This window comes from Pistacia vera, unplaced genomic scaffold (assembly GCF_008641045.1).
Source record: "Pistacia vera cultivar Batoury unplaced genomic scaffold, PisVer_v2 Contig947, whole genome shotgun sequence".
In the NCBI taxonomy this organism is placed as follows: Eukaryota; Viridiplantae; Streptophyta; class Magnoliopsida; order Sapindales; family Anacardiaceae; genus Pistacia; species Pistacia vera.
The window spans coordinates 467202-484682 of NW_022196831.1; positions in this window are offsets into that span (position 1 = coordinate 467202).

Sequence of the window (17481 nt, forward strand, 5' to 3'; positions counted from 1 at the left end):
AATGCCCTAGACAAATAGACTAAGTCTCCATTTATAACTCGCCCAAATAAAACAACTTAGCCAACAAGAAACTGTGCGTTTTACAAAAAGTAATACGTAGACTTCGCCACGGCAAAGATGAATCTGAATCTGGTGCATCACTAGCCCATTTCAGTGCGATGACAACCTTCGCCGCGGCGAAGCTTTCTGAAGAATTCTGAAATTCCAGAATTGCCCTCCGCGTGCTTCTGAGTCCAAAACTCCAAATCCACCTTTATTCGCTCCAAATTTCCATTTTTACCTGAACATGAAATGTAAGAATTAAGTATCAATTCAGGCAAAAAAGACTAAAGTATCTAAAATCCGGCCTAAAAGCTTAAATAAACTAGTATTCCTTGGATTATCAAATACCCCCAACTAAGGTGATGCTCGTCCCCGAGCATCAGTACAAACTCACGGAAACAAACAATAAACAAACGAACAAAAACAAGAACACTCACACAACAAAACTGAAAAATTTAACAAAACCAACAAGACTCAAACTCAACAAACGAATTGCCTAGAATTTACACAATCTCAAAAGTTGTTGAAAATTATTATCAGGAAATGTTCAACACTCTAAGAAGTATAACCTATATCGACTGTCTTCCTTATCGTTCCACCAGTAGGTGATCCCCACTTCAATCCACCTTCCAATTATTTCTTCCCTGGTTAGTTTATCAAAAATTTAAATTTATCAAACGGTGTCAGACTCCATAAGCCTAAATATCGAACTACTCTCCACTAATGAGGACTAGACAAAGATGAGAATCAAAAGGTCTTTAAAAGCTTGCAACGTTAGGCTCGAGTAGTGGGTTCCAAGAAAAGGATAGGAATAACAAAGTAAGAGAACTCGGTTTTCCTCATGCAAACACTCAAGTCAAATCGAACTCTACTTCTTTTCAACCATCAATCAATGGGTCCACTTATTTACAACCCTCAAACTTGTATCTTTTATTTTTTTTCTGAAACCAAAAATTTGCGGGTTTAAGGTGTACGTGGCGTTGTCAAACCAGAGGTCGCCAAGTACTGCTAGGCAGTTTTTAAGGCAGTTACTGGTTTCCAGCCGATATACCCTTAAACTCGGCAAAAGAAATTATTTCTTTTTCTTTTTTTTCTTTTTTGAATGAAAGCAAATCGCTTGAATTGAGGTGAACTACCTCTTTTATTTTTTTTTTCTGCCCTTCTCACAACCCCCAAACTATTCTTTTGGCATATTCGTACAACTCTTTTTCCGTTCTTTGTGTTTGCACTAAGGCTGAATTCTCCTAAGGGTACGACAAAGTGTTTAGGGTAAAAGGATCGGACAATTTTTGGTTTTCCAAGAAAAATAAAGCAAATCTGATTCATACGGCTCAAACGGGTGACTAGGGACAGTTTCATTCCTAGGTCAGCTAGAAAGACTCAAACGTTCCAAAAAGAAAGCCTAAATCATCTCCTCAACCATGTCTAATCCTAGAATTTCGCCTCAAGCACTTCTCTACTAGGTTCTAGAGTCCACCAACATTATCAAACTTCACCTAATCACATAAAATGAATCTAAGCATACCGAAATAAATGAAAATTGTGGCTGAACCACTCAACAAACCTCAATCAAAATCCAGTCAATAACATAAACTTGAAGCAATGCTTAACATTTCTCAACAATAAAATTGCAACAACCCTGTTCTCATCATTGATTTATACAATTCATCATCGGCAAAAACAATCAAACTAAAGAAAAAATTAACTAAAGTTTTTATGTCCATTTTTTTTTTTTTGGTTTAAGGTGTACGTGGCATTGTTATACCAAAGGTTGCCAAGTACTGCTAGGCAGTTTTTAGGGTGGGTTATGGTTTCCAGCTGGTATACCCTTAAACTAGGCTTTATTTCTATTTCCTACCCCCAAACTAAATATGACATTGTCCCCAATGTTCCATTACGCATAAATCAGGAATAGAAAATCAAAACAACAAAGGTACGAGAAAGCTCCCTGGTTAATCCATGAAGTGTCGCTCCACAATGCACACCCGGTCTCGGACTTTTCATTTCCTAGAATCTGTCAAAACAATTGAAACTGTGGTGTCCCTTGTGTTAGCAAAAGTTCACAAACTAACTTGAAACTATTACAACCTAATCTCGTCTTTGCAACAACTACAAATTAAAAGAAAACAACAAAAACAACTACACAATCCAAAACCAAAAATATAAACTGAGTTTAATGTTTCAAATGAAAAACCAATTCAACTAAAACAAAAATAAAATAAAGAAAAATAAAAACAGGTGCTACGGTGCTCATTTTTCTCCTCCATCGTCTTCCTCTTCTTCCGCTTCTGATTTGGAGCCCATCCACTCATTTGAATCCCAGTCGGCCCATTGGTAAGCTAAAGTGTCAATGTTGAGCTCTTTAAAGCTATTCTTCTGCATCTCATACATCACTTGGGTCTGCTCAACCAACCAATCCTGACGTTTTGTCATCCGTTTCATCAAACCCATCATCTGATGCATCATCTCTTTCTATGTAGTTGTGGAGCTGGAGGATGTGACAGGGCCTTGTGTGGCTCTCTACCGTTTCGTTCCTACCCTTGGTTGATCAGCTTCTGGACGTTCAAGGTGCTTCTGAAAATACTCTATATCGAGGATAAGGGCAGCATGAATACGTTGCTCATCATTTCCTACCTTGGCTCCAGCTCTAATGCACAAAGCTGTGATGAGATATGGGAAAGAATAACTTGATCGCCCTGGTTTGGCGGATGATGAATGTTGTTAAAGATAATTCTTCCCACATCGATACTCTTTCTTGTGGCAATGGAATAAAGCAGTAATGCTTTTTCGTAAGTTACTGTACTATAATGCGTTTCCGGCATCAACTTCGCACTAACAAAATACTGCCACACTCGAGCAACTGGTGTCAAAAAAGTTCCTTGAATGGTCTTCTTTTGTTTCTTTGACACTAACTAAGTTGCCTCTGGTTTTGCAATAATCGGAGGAATGATACTATCCTCAAACTGTGTCCCCCTAAATCTTCCACACTCATCCTGATCAAATTTGGACAGGTTGTAAAACTTGTTGATCTCATCTGCTATGAATGGCACATCAACCCCTCTCACAAATGCAAAACCCTCAACACACTCTAGGAGATTGGCATAAAACTCCCTTACTAGTGGCTCTACAGCCGGTTGTGTAGGAGCACTCATGAACAGTTCCCATCGTCTCCCTTGACTCCAATCCAATGCCTGACTCGCGGTCAATCCGCACTCAGGAATGAAGCCCTTATCTCTCCTTGGGATAGCCGCTTGATACCATTTCTAGGCCTCTTCATTCACAAAACGGCTATCCATTTTCTTTCCTTTTCCCTTTCCTTTGTATGGCAACTTAATTTTTGGTGCCATTTCCTATAATCCAATTCACAACACAACCCAAAAATTCAAGCCTAGGTTCCCACACAACCAATTCAAACCTGAAAAAGAAAATGAACAACACTTCCAAAAATCTGCAATCAGACCCCCAAACTTCGATTTCTCCGAATTCAACAACACACTCCAAAAATTCAACACCCACACTTCTCAAAATCACAACAAGCATAATAAATCCTTCTTCAACAAAATTCAACTCACAATATTCGCAATTCAACCAAAAATAAATTTTTCAGATCTACAACTTAAAACTTGAAATTTTGCGAAAATGAGTTAAGGGAACTTGAGATCTTACCAATATGAAGGATTATTTGCCACCAATTTCCTCAGAATCAGCCCAGATTGGAAAGCACCAAATCTCTTGAACTTGTAATTTTTGTGAAATTTTCGAGAAATTTGTTGTTGAAATGAGTTGTTTTGGTGTTTAGGAAGGTTAATGAGTGAAAACTTTGGTTGGGAAAGCACTTGGGAGGCAAAGGATTGAGATTGGAAAATTTTTCTCTCAAAAAAGTTGACAAAACGCGTGAAAAATGAAAAGACAATGCGAGTTTATATAGAAAACAGTTTTCCTGTCCTTCGCCGCGGTGAAGTTCTTCGTGTATGAACCCTAATTGGAAACCCAGGTTTCGCCTCGGCGAAGTACAAACTTTGCCGCGGCAAAGTTCTTCGTTCATGAACACTAATTTGAAACCCAGTTTTCACCGTGGCGAAGAAAAATACTTCGCCAGGGTGAAAAAATACAGTGGCTAATCGCCACGGCGAAATTTCCGTAGAAAAATTTCGTCCAACCTTCTTCGCCGCGAGGAAGACAAATTCCTCGCCGGGGCGATAAAATACAGTAGCTATCACAAAATTCAGGTTGCTTTGCCCCGGTGAAGAAAAATCTTCGCCGCGGCGAAGATGCGAAGTCTGGGACTTGCAAAATTAATTTTTACCTAACATGCATCGCCGCGGTGAAAAATACTTCTTCGCCCCGGCGAAGTTTGGAGCATTTTCCCTCTTTAGCTGAAAACTTCACCTGAAACACCCAAAAAAAAAAAATTAAAAAGAATAAAAAACATTCAACACACTGAAATAAAGATAAATTAATAAAAAAAATTAAACACTTGGGTTGCCTCCCAAGAAGCGCTTGTTTATAGTCGGTAAGCTCAACTCTCTCATTTTTTTCAAGTTGAAATGTCAAGCCGTATTGGGATGGATTTGCGACTCATCACCCCATCAATGTATGGCTTCAATCTCTGTCCATTGACCGTAAAAGTGCCCTTTTCTTCATGTGTAACTTCCACTGCTCCAGATGAGTGAATCCTTGTAATAGTGAATGGTCCGGACCATCTAGACTTAAGTTTTCCGAGGAATAGCCTAAGTCTAGAGTTGAACAATAGCAATTTTTGCCCACTTCACAATCATTCTTCCTGATATGCTTGTCATGCCACCTTTTTGTCTTGTCCTTGTAAATTCGAGCATTTTCATATGCTTCGAGACGGAACTCGTCGAGTTCATTCAAAATCAACATCCTTTCCTCCCCACCAGCTCTTAAATCCATATTTAGCTGCTTGACTGCCCAGTACGCTTTATGCTCGAGTTCCACTGGTAAGTGACATGCTTTCCCGTAAACCATTCTAAACGGGGACATACCAATTGGATTCTTGAATGCAGTTCGGTAGGCCCACAATGCATCATCCAATTTCTGTGACCAATCCTTCCTGGATGCATTAACTATCTTTTCTAAAATGCCTTTAAGCTCTCTATTGGAAAGTTCCACTTGCCCGCTCATTTGTGGATGGTAAGGCATTGCAACTCTATGTGTCACTCCATACTTACCCAACAGTGCATCCATTTGCCTATTGCAAAAGTGGGAACCTCCATCACTAATAATTGCCCGTGGTACCCTAAACCTTGAGAAAATATGCTTTCTCACAAACGTAATCACAACCCTGGCATCATTAGTCGGCAATGCAACTATTTCCACCCACTTCGTCATGTAATCCACCGCTACTAAGATATATGTATTCCCAAAAGAGTTTGGGAAGGGACCCATGAAATCAATCCTCTACACATCAAAAAGCTCAACCACCAGGATGTTATTCAACGACATCTCATCTCTTTTTGAAATATTACCACTCCGTTGACACTGGTCGCACTCCTGAATCATCCGGAAAGAATCCTTGAAGAGGGTTGGCCAATAAAACCTTATTGTAAAACCTTGGTTGCTGTCCTAGTTCCTCCAAAATGGCCACCTACTTCCCTCTCATAACAATGTCGTAAAATGCTTTTCATCTCCTCCTCCGGGACATATCTCCATATCACTTGGTCCGTACAGTGTTTGTATAGAAATGGTTCTTCCCAAAAGTGGTATTTCAAATCTGAGAAAAATTTTCTCTTTTGTTGGAATGTCATACCACTTGGGAGCACCCTTGATGACAAATAATTTGCAAAATCTGCATACCATGGTGCTTCATCCACTCTCATCAACTTCTCATCTTGAAAAGTTTCTCTAATGGGGATTTCCTCCACATTTCCCTAAAGTGGTCTCTCAATTCTCGATAAGTGATCTGCTACCACATTTTCTGACCCCTTCTTATTGCAAATTTCGAACTCAAATTCCCAAAGCAATAGGATCCATCTTATTAGCCGAGGTTTCGCTTCTTGCTTTGCCAATAGGTGCCTAACTGCTGAATGGTCCATGTAGACGATCACCTTTGCACCTAACAAATACGAACGAAACTTTTCAAAAGCAAAAACTACAGCCAACAATTCTTTTTCAGTGGTGATGTAATTCAATTGCGCATCAGTGAGTGTTTTGCTAGCATATTGAATTACATGCAACATTTTGTTCTTCCGCTGTCCTAAAACTACCCCTAAAGCAAAATCACTAGCATCACACATTAATTCAAATGGTAGTCCCCAATCGTGAACTTCTATTATAGGTGCATAAACTAATAATTTTTTCAGAGTTAGAAAAGCATGCATGCATTCATCATTAAAGTCAAAAACGACATCTTTATTCAACAAATTGCACAGGGGTTTAGAAATCTTAGAAAAATCCTTGATGAAGCGTCTGTAAAACCCCGCATGCCCCAAGAAACTTTGAACCGCTTTGACATTCGATGGTGGTGGTGGCAGCTTCTCTATCACTTCAGTCTTTGCTCGATCAACTTCTATTCTGTCCTTTGAAATCCTATGACCGAGCACTATTCCCTCCTGGACCATGAAATGACACTTCTCCCAATTGAGCACCAGGTTTATCTCCTTAAATCGCTGCAAAACAAGAGAAAGATTAGTTAGACAACTATCAAAAGACGAACCAAAAACTGAAAAGTCATCCATGAAGACTTCTATGAACCATTCCACCATGTCTCCAAAGATCGACATCATGCATCTCTAGAATGTTGCTGGTGCATTACATAACCCAAAAGGCATCCTTCGGTAAGCAAAGGTGCCATAGGGACAAGTAAAGGTCGTTTTCTCTTGATCCTCAGGAGCGATGGCAATTTGGTTGTATCCTGAATACCCATCCAGGAAAAGGTAATAGGCATGTCCTGCCAACGTCTCCAACATCTGATAAATGAAAGGCAGTGGAAAATGATCTTTCCTTGTCGCCTCATTCAATTTCCGGTAATCAATGCATGTAATGACTGTTTTACATGAGGATACTTGTAGAAATATATCAAGTAGAATATATGTACAGTAGCAAAAGTAAATGGGCCCAAAGTTTTCTTTTATTACATATAAACATATTTATACAAAACAGAGTATCATTCACAAAATGGTATTAAAACAGAGGACAGTGTAGCTATCACTCTTTGCTTGCCCACACCCATCCAACCGCGTTCTCACCTAGATCCTGCAACCACAAAGAAAAACAACAAGGTGAGTATGAAATAATGCTCAGTAAGTAAATCCTCTACTCGACTGTCCCCATAACTCTCTCTTTAATTCTTTCCTTACAGTACTCATCTTTCACACAGCTCTCTTTACTTAACTACTGCTGTATGTCATGACCTCATCTTATCAGAGGCACGGCTGGGTGGAGTTCACACAGCACCATCCCACTCTTCGTGACTTTCGGGTGGAGATCACAAAGCACCAACTCGCTTTTCACAACTTTCGGGTGGAGATCACAAAGCACCAACCCATTCTCATACTTATCGGGTGGAAATCACAAAGCACCAACCCATTCTCATACTTATCGGGTGGAGATCACAAAGCACCAACCCGTTTTCATACCTATCAGGTGGAGATCACAAAGCACCAACCCGTTCTTAGTGCTTTTCTCATTCTCTCTACTCTTTCTCAAACTACTTCTCAATGCACAATTAATGCATATAGATGGTTCATGCTCATTAATGCACTTAGGAAATGCCATTATGCAATGTAGCAAAAGTGAAGGTTCACCACTCATCCTCATACTTCTTTTAGGCCTTTCATCAAACAATTAGTGTGCATACAAATACTCTACTTTATATATAGTTCTATCCCTCTCTTGAACCATCCAAAATGGGAGAAAACTCCCTCACCAAACTATAATCCCTGCCATAACATAACACTTCCAAAAAGATTTCTCAATCTCCTCCAATTTCATCATAAACTACATTCTCATCACACACCACACTTCTCAATTGGAGTGTGTTTAACAACCACAAAATAACTACTTATCTCAACCCAAGTTCTCACTAATATAACATATATGATGCATAAATAAATCTCTACACAAAGGATTTCTCAAATATCAACTTGGATTGGGATTTACTTACCTTGTGATGGTGTGATTCCACTAACACTTCTCTTTTCCTTAGTAACTTGTCCCTTCTCTACAACCTTAAACAATAAAACCATAAGACTTAAATGTACAAATATATGCAAAACTTCACATCTAAAGCAAGAATCCTTACCGTAGGATGCCTTAGATTAATTCCCTACCAAGATCCAACTAAAAACTCTTAAAATCCTTGAAAGATTGAAGGAAGATTTGAGAGGAAATGGAGAATGGAAGAGGCGGTGGAAGAAGAGTGAATGAAGGGTTTACGAAACTTAACCCCTTTTTAGCTCAATTTATTTTCATTCATTCCCATTTTACCCTTGCTCTTTCGTGGGAATTCCATCCTTGTCCTTTAACTCATTACAATCACACCCCCATTCTAGCATACTCTTCATAAAATTCTCTTACATTTTACTCCCCAATTTTCCTACTAATTAAGGGTAGAAATGTCATTTCGCCCCTATGGAAGAATTCTCTAGAATCTCAATACACATTTTTTTCCAAGTCCTTCGCCGCGGCGAAGAATCTTTCTTCGCCCCGGCAAAAACTGATAGAACCTACACCGTAGGTTGCAGGACTTCCTCGCCGTGGCGAAGCTTTTTCTTCGCCCCGGCGAAGTTTGTAACACAAAAATTCGCCAAGTCTTTACAAATTTCAGGGCAACCACTCAACCAACTCACAACATCCATTCAACCAAGGACCAACCAAACAATATTAACAATATAACAACTCAATTAAGAGCAAAACAATAAAGATTCAAGCAATGCAACGTAAATTAGTTACATACCTCAAGTGGGGCGTTACAATTCTCCCTCCGTTAAGAGAATTTCGTCCCCGAAATTCACACAAACAACTCCGGGTAACGATTCTGCATATCTTGCTCAACTTCCATGTGGCCTCTTCTACCTTGTGATTTCTCCAAAGGACCTTCACTAACGAAATACTCTTATTCCGGAGCTCTTTAATCCTTCGGTCTAAAATCTGAACTGGGCACTCTTCATACATAAAATTCTCTTCTAAGGCAATGCGCCTTTTTATGTAACGGATAGCATGGTGGGCCCACTCCATCCATCCATGATCACACAGCATGGCAGGTATTGTCCCCCGCCCTTAAGGGATTTCTTCGCTTCCCCCATGGCTCGAACCCATGCCCAAGGGGCTATAGGCAAATGGGAAGCATCATGAGTACCATCAGGCTAGCTAAGAAATCCCTTAAGGGCGGGACAGTACCTGCCATGCTGTGTGATCATGGCCGGATGGAATAGGCCCACCATGCTATCCGTTACATAAAAAAAATACTTAAGATATGGGAGGGATCACTTACGTACTTCTGAAGCATCGAGACATGAAAAACATCATGCACCTTGTCCATACTAGGTGGTAGTGCCAATCTGTAGGCCACCTTTCCCACTAGTTGTAAGATCTTAAATGGACCTATATATCTCGGTGCTAACTTCCCTTTATTCCCGAAGCACATCACTCGCTTGTAAGGGGAAACTTTCAGAAACACTTTATCACCCACTTGGAACTCAATTTCTTTCCTCTTCAAGTCGGCATAACTTTTATGTCTGTCTTGGGCTTGTTTCATTCTGTTTCTGATTAACCTTACATCTTCTATCATCTTCAGAGTCATCTCTGGCCCAAGAACTGTATTCAACTCATCCTTTTCGCTGATCTCATCCTAATGTAGTGGAGACCTACATCGTCTACCATACAAAGCCTCGTAAGGCGCTATCTTAATTGTAGACTGATAACTATTATTGTAGGCAAACTCCACCAAAGTAACATTTCATGCCATGACATTCTATAATCCATGCAGCAGGCTCTCAACATATCCTCAAGCACTTGATTTGTTCTCTCTGTTTGGCCATCCGTCTGAGGATGATAGGCATTACTGAATGCCAAACGGATACCCAAATTCCTCTGTAAACTCATCCAGAAAGCTGAAACAAACCTGGAATCTCTATCTGACACTATTGTCTTAGGCACACCATGCAACCTAACTATCTCCTTAATATGAATCTGAGCCAACTGATCTGCAGTAGTGCTTTCCTTTACTGGAAAGAAATGGGCTGACTTGGTTAACCTATCCATAATCACCCATATAGCATTATACCCTTTCTGTACTTTGGGGAGACCTGTGATAAAGTCCATCGAAATACTTTCCCATTTCCACTCGGGAATACTCAGTGGTTGAAGCAACCCTGACGGCCATTGGTGTTTTGCTTTCACCTGCTGACAAACCAGACATTTAGCTATAAATTATGCAATGTCTCTTCTCATACCTGGCCACCAATAACCTTTCTTTACATCTTGATACATTTTGGTTGCTCCAGGATGAGTAGTGTATGGTGTGTCATGAGCCTCTACAAGAATTTTCTTCTTCAACTCATCACTTGGAGAAATACACAACCTATTTCTGAAATAGAGGACATTATCATTACTTGAAACTCTGTTGTCTTGCCCTCATGCACTTGCTGAACTATTTTCTAACACCACTTATCGGCCACTTGCTTATCTCTGACTTCCTCCAACAAAGTAGACTGAACCTCCAACCTGGAAATCCTTCCTAGAATTATTTCAATCCGCTCTTTACATATTTCTTCTATCAACTCTTTCTACTTAGTGAGCCGAGACAGATAAGCCTTTCTACTCAAGGCATCGGCTACTACATTGGCCTTCCCCGGTTGATACTTGATCTCACACTCATAGTCCTTAACCAGCTCTAACCACCTTCTTTGTCTCATATTCAGCTCTTTCTGAGTGAAGAAATACTTTAAACTCTTATGATTGGTGTAGATATTACTTTTGGCACCTTAAAGGTAATGCCTCCAAATCTTTAATGCAAAGACCACGGCGGCCAACTCTAGATCATGTGTAGGGTATCTCGTCTCATACTCTTTCAATTGCCGAGAGGCATATGCTATCACCCTACCTAACTGCATTAACACGGCACCAAGTCCTTGCAATGAGGCATCTGTATAAATGTCATAATCAACACCTTCATATGGTAACACTAACACAGGAGCTGTCATTAATCTCTTCTTTAACTCCTAAAAGCTCTTCTCACATGCTTCTGACCATACAAAAGGAGTTCTCTGTTTGGTAAGAGCTGTTAATGGTTTAGCCAACTGGGCGAACCCTACTACGAATCGCCGGTAGTAACCTACTAAGCCTAAGAAACTCCTGACTTCTTTCACTGTCCTCGGTCTCTACCATTCAAGGATTACCTGCACTTTACTCGGATCCACCGAAATCCCTTCCTTAGACACAGTATGGCCCAGAAATATCACTTGATCAAGCCAAAACTCACACTTAGAAAATTTTGCATACAACTTCTTTTCTCTCAGCCGTTGCAACACTATTCTCAAGTGTTCCTCATGCTCTTCTCTTGACTTAGAATAAATCAAGATATCATCAATAAAAACCACTATAAACCGATCCAAATAATCATGGAACACCTGCTTCATCAAGTCCATAAAAACTACTGGGGCATTAGTCAAACCAAACGGCATTACTACAAATTCATAATGTCCATACCTTGTACGAAAGGCAGTCTTAGCAACATCTTGCTCAGCCACTCTTACCTGATGGTACCCTGACCTCAAATCAATTTTAGAAAGCACTGCGGCTCCTTTTAACTGATCAAACAAATCATCAATGCGAGGTAATGGGTACTTGTTCTTCACTGTCACTTTATTCAACTCTCTATAATCAATACACATCCGTAGTGACCCATCTTTCTTCTTCACAAACAAAATTGGAGCTCCCCAGGAAGAATGACTCGGTCGGATAAAACTTTTATCCAAAAGCTCTTGGAGTTGCTTATTTAATTCCTGAAGCTCTGCTGGGGCCATTCGATAAGAGGCTTTGGATATTGGTGCTGTTCCTAGTGCTAATTCGATACTAAACTCAACCTCCCTTTCTTGGGGCAAACCCGGTAACTCTTCCGGAAACACATCTAGAAACTCTCGAACTACTGGCACCCTCTGAATCTCTGGCTGGGGAACATCTCCACTCTGAACTACATGGGCAATATATCCCAAACACCCCTTTCTCAACATCTTTCTAGCCTTCACACTACTAATCAACATGCTCAACTGATGGCCCTCTCCAAAACTAAATTTATCTCCATTATCGAGATTAAATCTCGCTTTCTTCTTCCGACAATCAATCTCTACCCCATATCTCCCTAGGAAATTCTTGCCCAATATCACATCAAAGTCGGGCATATCAAAAACTATTAGATCAACCATTAAATCTCTACCCTGGATCACTACAGACTTTTCTGACAATATCTCTTGTGTCAAAACACTAACCCCATCGAGTAACTCTATCTTAATTGGTTGAGTCACTCTCGTAGGTTCCAAACCTAACCTCTCAATCGTTCGATACGATATAAAAGAATGAGTGGCTCCTGAATCAATTAAAGCATACAAAGGAACAGAATGAAATAATAACTGACCAGTAACAGCTGATGGACTGGCCTCTGCTTCACCTTGTGCCATTGTAAACACTCTAGCATTTGTAGTACCTCCAGAACTCTGTGCAGGTGGTGGAAGAGAAGCTTTACAATCTCTCATCAAGTGCCCCGGCTGTTGGCATCTATAACATACCCTCTGGTCTCTCATAACCTGTTTAACCCCCCTCTAGTCAGGTATCCTCTGAATATCCCTCAATGAGAATCCCGAGGATACATGTCTGGAGAACAAGTTGTATTTAGAAAAATCTGTGTAAGGATAATAATAATAATATCCAAAACATGCATATAAAATGTCACGCAGGATCCAAACTTATAATTTACAAACTTTAAGAAATTACACAATCAAAACATATTTATAGGGTGGAAGCTTCCAAAGGTATTTCACAAATATTTATCATTTACATTATTTACATCAAGATAAAAACATCGAGATGACAATAAATCATCTCCCCTCACGTGTAGTCCCGCTGTCTCTAGCATCCCTCGCTTCTAGTCTACCTGCAAAGCAATCAACAATGAAAGGGTGAGCGCTAATCGCTCAGTAAGGAATGATCCGTTTCATTCTAAATGTACTATTTGATCTTTATTTAAACATATTTATTAACACATCACTTATCTTTTACATCTAGGGATACTTCCCCTTTTATTACTAATTCATATGCTTTTCATCATTTTATCCCATGGCTATATAAACATCAATGTGTACACATACAAATAAGTATGTAAACATAGTACACACACATCACATATCATGACATAACATCTAAAATCATCTAACATGAGTATAAATCATCTCATGATGTAAATAACATCATAACTCATGTAATGCAACTAAATGCATATGAAACATTTAACGTCTAGCCGATCGGACCTTTCTTAGCATCTTAAGCACTTCATATCATCTAGCCTCAAATTTCATCTAGAGCTCATATCATCGGGAGGCGTGCTTACGCGTTATTTAGCATCTAAAGCATATATTCATCTTTCCTCAACCGATATACGAGGATATGCTTACGCGTTTTCCATCATGTCTATATGCATCTCTATCATGTCTATTTGCATCTCTAACATCTTATGGCATGTAAATACATATTTTGGTGAGCTTAATACTTTTAATTCATCTATGGATTATCAATCCATTTACATTACCTCTTGCTCACATACATCATCTTAAAACATGTATTATATTGCATCTTCATGCCATTTCATAACATTAATCATGTATTAACATCATGACCATGTATATCTTTCAAATATCATCTAACTAATGGGTAAACATTAGTACATGGCATACTTACAATAATACATTAATAATCAATTCATAATCATAAGAATTGATTATGTTAAATCTTAAACTTTAATAACCAGTTTATGCTTCAGGCCATTTTCCATCCTTTTCTCAAACGAATTGGCTCTTGGAATAAACATAAAAGTTATAGGTCTGTGTCTTAGCTTTCTAATGCTTCAAGAATCATCTCATTTCGATTTTTATAACTCAAGTTATGGTCGAAATACTGAAGCAGGGTTAACAAAACCCCTAAGCTCACTAAATCCGAATTTTCATATTAACTATGCCACATCAATTCCTATTGACATTAACCAATAGGTTAACTTATGGATCAAATAAACCTCCCCTTAATAGTCTTTAACATCTTAAAGGAAGTGTAAAATCTCATTCCCATAATCATCCATTATTGCTATAACATTGTAAGCTAATGCAAACAACACATCAACACTTCTAATAGCAACCATTCAACACCATGTGGCCTCCAATACTACAATTTTTGCCACAATCAGCATCCACACTTCATTTTCTTCAATCAAACATAACAACTCATAAAACATAAATAGCAATAACTTCATGTATAATGAATTCAAGGCAATAAGTAGAATAAATGAGTTCAACTACACTTGCCATCAACTAATTCTATGCCTTAAAGCCTTAATTTAAGGTTTCATAAAAATCTACAAACCCTAGCATAAACCCTAAAGTCATGGGAGGTTCTTCCTTACCTTTTTAAAGACTTCCTCCAACAAATCCTTTGCCTTTGACTTCTTTTACACCTTAATCCTACATATATAACATTATACCTCAACATCTACCTCAAATCTTCAAATCACATCAAAACTAAAGTTTTTAATCCTTACCTTAAACCCTTCAAATTGAAGATCCAAGGCTCCTATCTTGTTCTCCTTGAAAAATTATGCAAAACTCCTTGAAAACCTAGAGAAAGAAAGCTTGTTTCATGGAAGATTTGAGAGAAAATGGAAGAAATGTTGAAGAAAGGCTCTCTCCTTTGGCTTGAACGAATTTCATCTCATTTATAGGAAAATATTTCATTTATTTTCCAAAATTATGCAATTGGCCCAATTATTTTAATTGTATAACTCATAAGTCCTTAATTCTTCATATAAGGGCATTTTGGTCATTTCACACTAGACATAATTGTTACTTAATTAATGCCATTAAATGCAATGAAGCCTACTCATCCTTGACTTTTTCAATGCTTATCCATAGGCAAAATAACCATTTTGCCCCTAAGCCTTTCTATGGATAATTGATTCATATCGTTCCAAATGAATTGACTATTTTGCCCTTAGTTAGATTTTATGCTTTTTAACATAAAATTAACATTTAAAGGACTATTTTGAGTTAGGAACATACCTTTGACATCTTGGGTATTACATACACTCTCTTGAGTGGTTCCTCCCATATTTAGGGCAAAGAGGAAACCCTTCCGTCCGGGGTCGCTTGTTCTTCCACTCTCTTTTGTTCTGTCTAAACTTAAATTTCTGCTTCTGATTTTTCATTTCTTTACCTTTCACACCCCTAGTTTCTCTCTCTGCGGGCCGGAGGATGACTCACTTGGTCCTGTCGAAGAACCTACTAAGGGAATTTTGTTTTCAAAGATTTCAGCCCTTATTGCTCGCCTCAAGGCCACTATAGGTTCAAGGGGGATCAAACTCGTCATTATATCCCGAGCTATCTCCGGCTTCAACCCATGTATAAACTTATCTCTTCTCAATGCCGGAGTCCTAACTATTTTGAGTGCAAACCTTGCAAGGGAGTTAAATTTCACTGAGTACTCCTTCACGATACTAGATCCCTGCTGCAAGCTAATAAATTCTTGGACCTTCTCATGAACTCGGTCCTCTGTTCTATACTCGGCCTCAAACTCCTGCCTAAACTCTTCCTAAGTCATCGTTGCCACATCATGAGTTTCTTCCATTAATTCCCAGCAAATTCAGGCATCACCCCGAAATAAGGAACTCGCATACCGGATCTTCTCTCGGTCCGTCATGGGGAATAAACCTATTGTTCGCTCTATGGACCTAAATCATTCTTCGGCTATTACTGTACCCTTAAACTCTAAGGGTTGATGTTGACTGGGAAGACCATAAATTGGTTCAACTCTGTTCTATACTAGGGGAGGTACCAGTTGTTCTCTTCCTACATTCGTAGCTGGTGGTACCTGCACAGGGGTTACAACTCTCCCTTGGGTTTCAACCATAACTTGTTGTATAATCCCTCTAACTCTAGCTTCATCCAAGGGAGTGGGCGTAGCTTCTGGTGGTTTACAAGATTCTCCCTCATTCATCACACCTTTACCACGCTTTCGGGTTCTACACCTCATCTACAAAACAACATTTTATCAATACGAAAAACACTTATAGTAAGGAAAGAATTAACTCACACAGTCGGTTATCGGACATCGTGGCGATGAGAATAGTACACTGTCACATCCCAAAATCTTTGCTCTGATACCAAAAATGTAATGACTATTTTACACGAGGATACTTGTAGAAATATATCAAGTAGAATATATGTATAGTAGCAAAAGTAAATGGGCCCAAAGTTTTCTTTTATTACATATAAAACAATTTTACAAAACAGAGTACATTTACAAAATGGTATTAAAACAGTGGACAGTGTACACTCACTCTCTCGCTTACTGACACCATCCACACGCGTTCTCACCTAATCCTACAACCACAAAGAAAAACAACGAGGTGAGCCGAAATAATGCTTAGTAAGTAAATCCTCTAATCGATTGTCCCTATAACTCTCTCTCTAATTCTTTCTTTACATTACTTATCTTTCACACAACTCTCTTTACTTAACTGCTGCTGTATGTCATGCCCTCATCTTACCGGAGGCATGGCTGGGTGAAGTTCACACAGCACCATCCTACTCTTGTGGACTTTCGGGTGGAGATCACAAAGCACCAACCCGCTTTTCACAACTTTCGGGTGGAGATCAAAGCACCAACCCATTCTCATACTTATCGGGTGGAGATCCACAAAGCACCAACCCATTCTCATACTTATTGGTGGAGATCACAAAGCACCAACCCGTTTTCATACCTATTGGGTGGAGATCACAAAGCACCAACCCGTTTTCATACCTATCGGGTGGAGATCACAAAGCACCAATCCGTTCTTAGTGCTCTTCTCATTCTCTCTACTCTTAGAGTAGATTAGTCACAAAGTTCTCTACTCTTCTCACTACTTCTCAAGGCACAATTAATGCATATGGATGGTTCATGCTCTTAATGCACTTAGGAAATGCCATTATGCAATGTAGCAAAAATGAAGGTTCACCACTCATGCCATACTTCTCTTAGGCCTTTCATCAAACATTAGTGTGCATACAAATACTCTACTTTATCTATAGTTTCCCCTCTCTTGAACCATCCAAAATGGGAGAAACTCCCTCACCAAACTATAATCCCTGCCATAACATAACACTTCCAAAGATTTCTCAATCTCCCCAATTTCATCATAAACTACATTCTCATCACACATCACACTTCTCAATTGAAGTG